The following is a 5,755-nucleotide window of genomic DNA, read 5'->3' on the forward strand; positions in this document are numbered from 1 at the left end:
TACGGACAAACTAAGGTGAAGAGAAGGCGGAGTTTGGGGAAGGCAGAAATCCAGATCCCTCAGAATATGATAAAGATACAAATGTACAAACAGACCTTGTACAATTTTGAGGCACAGTTTCCCTCTGTCCCCCAGGCTGGAGTGCAGTGGCAAGATCTCAGCTCACTGGAACCTCTGCCTCCCGGGTTCAAGTGATTCTCCTGCCTAAGTCTCCCGAATAGCCGGGATTATAGGTGCCCACCACCATGCCTGGCTAATTTTTGTATTTTCAGTACAGATGGGGTTTCGCCATGTTGGTCAGGCTGGTCTCAAACTCCTGACCTCAGGTGATCTGCCCACCTCAGCCTCCCAAAGTGCTGGGATTACAGGCATGAGCCACTGCACCCAGCCCAAGAAGCAAAATTTGAAATCCCTTCTTTTCGTATTGTAATACATAGTTGATAGATTATAGCTACGAATGCTGGAACTACTAATAGATTACAACTACTCCTATTTATCCTTCCAGACTTTTTTCTAATGAATCTATATACTAAAAAATAAATTTGTGTATTTATTAAAGTATAACATAATACAGAGGAGTACACACATCTTAAGGGTACAACTTGATGAATTTTCACAAAATAAACATAGCCATGTCACCGCCACCCATATCAAGAAATAAACCATTTAAAAAAACTTCAGAAGGCCTTTCCTTGCATCTTCACTGTCACTACCTTCCCCCAGAGATAACCACAGTCCTGGCTTCTAACACAGGAGAATTGTGTTAGTGAAATCGTATCCTATGTCCTCTTGCGTCCGGCTTTTTTTGTGCCCCGTTCCGTTAGTAATGTTTATCCATGGTGGTGTGTGTTCATTCATTTTCGTTGCTGTATTTTGTTACTTGAATTTGTCACAATCACATATACCCCGGGTCAGCAAACTTTTCTACAAAGGTCCAGGTAGTGAATATTCTAGGCTTTGCGGCTCTACAGTGTCTTTCACAACTGCCTAACGCCACTGTCGCTCAAGAGCAGCCGGAGGCAGGACGCACGTGAATGGGCGCGGCTGTGTTCCAATAAAACTTTATTGACAAAAAACAGGGGCTGGGCTAGATTTGCCAGTACCTTCCAACTACTGCTTTACTTTTTTAAAGCAAAGCTCATACCACGTGATTAAAGTTTTTGAGCTTTCATAAGTAGCTGTTAGAGCACATCATTTCCCTGGGAAAGAGGAATTCCAGGAAGTGGACTAACAGCTGGGCACTCTTTCTTCTTTATTGTAGTCTCTGGCGAACATAGACGAAGTCGTGAACAAAATTAGGCTGAAAATAAGGTAAGTAACATTGTGTGATTGTTCATCATTAATGAAAAGTATGTTGTTAATTTAGTTAATCACATTGTGGATCACATTTTTCTGTGAGAGCACTGGAATCTCAAGTTTGCCATAGATGGTAATATAGTTCCTTTTTAAAATTTTCATTTATTTATTTATTTATTTTTGAGACGGATTTTTGCTCATTGCCCAGGCTGGAATGCAGTGGTGCGATCTTGGCTCACTGCAACTTCCACCTCCCGGGTTCAAGTCATTGTCCTGCCTCAGCCTCCCGAGTAGCTGGGATTACATGCCTGGCAAATTTTGTATTTTTAGTAGAGACGGGGTTTAACCATGTTGGTCAGGCTGGTCTTGAACTCCTGACCTCAAGTGATCCACTGGCCTTGGCCTCCCAAAGTGCTGGGATTACAGGCTGGAGCCACTACACCTGGTCATACAATTCTTTTATCCGTATGAACTTTGTGGCAAGGAACTCAACTCTTGGCCAGTCTTCAATTATTCATACAAAAGGAAGGAAGCTGTGACAGAGTCTATTCAAAAGAGCTTTTGTAATTATAGAAGGAGGCAAAAGCTTTTCTGATAGATTTTTTTTTTCTTTTTTTCAGTTTATTTTTATTTTTTGAAACAAAGTCTTACTCTGTGCCCCAGGCTGGAGTGCAGTGGTACAGTTACAGCTCACTGCAGCCTTGAACTCCTGGGCTCAAGCGATCCTCCCACCTCAGCCTCCCAAGTAGCTGGGACTATAGGTGCACACCACCGCACTTCACTAATTTTTGTATTTTTTGTAGAGATGGGGTTTCGCCTTGTTGGCTAGGCTGTTCTCGAACTCCTGAGCTCAAGCGATCTGCCTGCCTCTGTCTCCCACATCTACTAGATTTTTTTTTTTTTTTTTTGAGATGGAGTCTGGCTCTGTCACCCAGGCTAGAGTACAGTGGTGTGATTTTGGCTCACTGTAATCTCTGCCTCTCGGGTTCAAGCAATTCGTAAGCCTCAGCCACCCAAGTAGCTGGAATTACAGGCATGCACCACTATGCCCAGCTAGTTTTTGTATTTGTAGTAGAGACAGTGTTTCACTGTGTTGGCCAGGCTGGTCTTGAACACCTGGCCTCAAGTGATCCATCCACCTCCACCTCCCAAAGTGCTGGGATTACAGGTGTAAGCCATTCTGTCTGTCCTTCTACTGGCTTTTTAATGGCTTTATTTCCCTGTTTTTATGGATTTACCTGTTTTTGTATTCCCAAGGCTTAGACATGAAGATGAGCTTACATGTGTGTCCTTTGGTCACATAACAGCTAACAGATCTGCTGGTGGGTTCAGTGGTGACCCATGATGAAACATTGTGAACTGTGGGGGCAGAGGAGCTGGAAGCCGTCGATCTGCCTCAGACATAGATTGCATGATCAGGGCCTGGAGTGGGAAGCACTGATTCTGTCTATCGCCCTGGCTCTTTCTGCCTCATAAGGGGACTGAGAAAGGGATTGTGTGTGAGGTAATTTGAGTTCTCTGGCGTGTTCACATAAAGGTTTAGGAACTTTGTCATTCCTGATTTACACCATGAAAAATCCTGCAAGTTTTATTAGTCTTTTCAGACAGCTCTGACTGTGAAGTGAAAACAGCCATTTCTAACAACAAGGCGATGCGTCAGTCTGCGCTGGGCTTGGCCTCCCACACGGCTGTGGCTGCCCTCCTCCTTCCTGATGTCACTCACACATGTTTGGTTTTTGGGACGTTTAGGTGCAGTCTGCAGAAGTTGATGGATACATTACTCTTTTATTTTTTTCCTTTGGTCAGCCTAGAATAAAGAGTATTTGAATGACTGTATCCTTGAACTGTTTTGCTAGGAGACTGGATGACAATATTCGAACTGTTGTAAGAGGCCAGACGAACGTGGGGCAGGATGGACGGCAAGTAAGTAACTTATTCCTTCCTATTACCTGTGCTCCCCCAGTTTCTCCCGACAACCAGATGACCAAAACATCGACGTGCCTTCTCGCAATTCCCGCAGAGCGCTTTCCAGTTGATCCGTTTCATACATGGCAGCACAGGGCAGGGCAGGCGCCCAGAGCAGCCACGTGCTGTCACTCAGTGTCCGTTGGACCAGGCCTGTGTACTGTGGCACCGCTCACTCGAGGCCAGACGAGAACACGGGAGCTTCCTTGTCTTTCTCCTTAGTGCTGGGTATCTCTTGTGCCCTCTCTTGTTTTGTGGGTTGTGGCTAAAGGAGGTTGCTGCATTGGTCAGCTAAGTTGTTGGGGTTTTGATACTACTCGTGGAACTGCAAACGATGGTAACCTGACAGAGTTACGATTTCCTCGCACCTCACTTTGCCAGCAGGCAGGTAGCTCAAGATTCATTTCAAAATTTTACAAGTTGGTTGGGCACAGTGGCTCACTCCTGTAATCCCAGCACTTTGGGAGGCTGAAGCAGGTGGATCACTTGAGGCCAGGAGTTTGAGATCAGCCTGGCCAACATGGCGAAACCCTGTCTCTACTAAAAATACAAAAATTAGCTGGGTGTGGTGGTGTGCGCCTGTAATCCGGGCTACTCAGGAGGCTGGGGCATGAGTCACTTGAACCTGGGAGCCAGAGGTGGCAGTGAGCCGAGATCGCACCACTGCACTCCAGCCCGGACGACAGGGGTGAGACTGTCTCAAAAAACAAAAAAAAGTTTTGGAAGTCTATTGGATCTGGTTGAGGAGGCTGTTGGAGGGAATAGGGAAAAGTGTGTGTGGCGGGAGATACTCTTTAATACTTGAGGGGCCAGATGCTACCTGTGAACCATTTCCCTTTCCATTCGATTCTGCTCTTCTGTTGAGGCGTTGTATTTCAGAACGGCTGTCTGAATGGAAGTGCTGAGCGTGCCTTTCTAGCCGTCCTCTCTCGCCTAAGGGAGGACGTCCTGTCCTCCCTTCTCAGCACTAACTCAGGTCAGGACTGCACCTTTGCAGTCACTTCAGTGCTGTGCTTTCTCCTCTTGGACATTTTTTAGGACAGCTAATTTCTACAAATGTCCATCCTGCTGCCCAGATTTGGAGTGGGAGGAGGGTAATCCTGTGCTGAGATTTCCAGATCTCCGATAAGTCTGTTTCCTCTGCTAGTCGTTTACAGATGTTAGGAGTCTCTTTCTTTTACATCTGTAGTTTTCCCATCTGTCTGTTTTTGCTACATTATATCACTTTTTTTTCCACTTCATAGTCACTTTCCATGTGATAGCCAGTTTCCTTTGGCCTATTTGTGAGTAGTTGGCCTTCTTGTCATCTTCAGAATTTGTGTGTAGACACATTGGGTTCCTAGAAGTGTTCCTGTTTTCTGGACTCTTGCATGGTTTTCAGTTCTCGTTCCCTCGCCTTGTCTGTCGAGGTCTTGTTCCCTCGTCTTTTCTGTATTACATGAAGCATGGTTTCTTCGGTAGATGAGGCCTGTGTAAATGGGACCTGCAGAGGGGTCCTGCAGAGGGACCGGTGGCCTCAAGCCCTCCAGCTGCACTCTGCTGCTTAGCTGTCCTAGTCTGTGTTTGGTCGTAGTGTCTGCCTCTTCAGACACCACGTTAGCTCTGACCACCAAATGAAATCCAAGGCCAGGCATGGTGGCCCACACCTGCAGTCCTCACACTTTGGGAGGCAGAGGCGGGGAGATCACTTGAGCCTAGGAGTTCAAGGCCATCCTGGGCAACATGACAAAACCCCGTCTCTACAAAAAGTACAAAATTAGCTGGGCATGGTGGTGGCCTGTGCCTGTAGCCAGCTACTGAGGAGGCTGAGACAGGAAGATCAGCTGAGCCAGGGAGTTCGAGGCTGCAATGTGCCATGATCACACCACCGCACTCCGGCCTGGGAAATAGAGTCAGACTCTGTTTAAAAAAATAATAATAATAAAAAAAGAAAGAAAGAAAAAAATTCAAATTCCTTTACTTGACATTCAAAATTCTGGTCTCCATTTCCAGTTTTGCCTCCTGTTGTATTCTGTCTGCACTGAAGACTTTGTGCTCCACGAGCACGCCTGTGCTTTCTGGGCCTGTGCTTATAGACTCTTTTGTGCTTGAAATGCTTTTCCTCCTATCTCTTTCAGCAGCTGCATTTCCCACTCTTACCCATCCAAGGGCCAGCTCGGATGCTAGTTTCTTGACAACGTTTTCTGTCGACTTCATCTGAATACATTAAGGAATCAGAATTTTGAATTAGAAAGGATTTAAAACTCATCTGGGCCACTCCCCTCATTTTACAGAGGAGAAAATAGATTCTAGTGTCACTTGATATCCTTTCTCCATAAATCCCACAGCCCTATTCTTGTACTTTTCATTTGACTTTTGGGGTCTTCCTTGACTTACTAGAGAACAAATCTCATCCCTTTGATGTTTATAAGCTCCTGGAAGGTAAGAACTGTGTCTTTGTCATCTTTGTATTTCACTACACATAGGCCACGTGCAATAACATTTTATTCAGCTG

At 45.6% G+C, this 5,755-nt stretch overlaps 1 protein-coding gene across 1 annotated transcript in view; it reads left to right on the forward strand.

Moving 5' to 3' along the window:
* The window catches only part of VPS53 (vacuolar protein sorting 53 homolog (S. cerevisiae)), a 174,587-nt gene that overhangs the window by 8,657 nt on the left and 160,175 nt on the right, over positions 1 to 5,755 (forward strand). Inside the window, exons 2-3 of the mRNA XM_011999596.1 lie at positions 1,262 to 1,311; positions 3,153 to 3,219. The gene's annotated coding sequence lies outside the window, so the exon portion shown is untranslated. The remainder of the gene's footprint in view (positions 1 to 1,261; positions 1,312 to 3,152; positions 3,220 to 5,755) is intronic.

Source organism: Mandrillus leucophaeus, unplaced genomic scaffold, assembly GCF_000951045.1.
Source record: "Mandrillus leucophaeus isolate KB7577 unplaced genomic scaffold, Mleu.le_1.0 Scaffold6, whole genome shotgun sequence".
In the NCBI taxonomy this organism is placed as follows: domain Eukaryota; kingdom Metazoa; phylum Chordata; class Mammalia; order Primates; family Cercopithecidae; genus Mandrillus; species Mandrillus leucophaeus.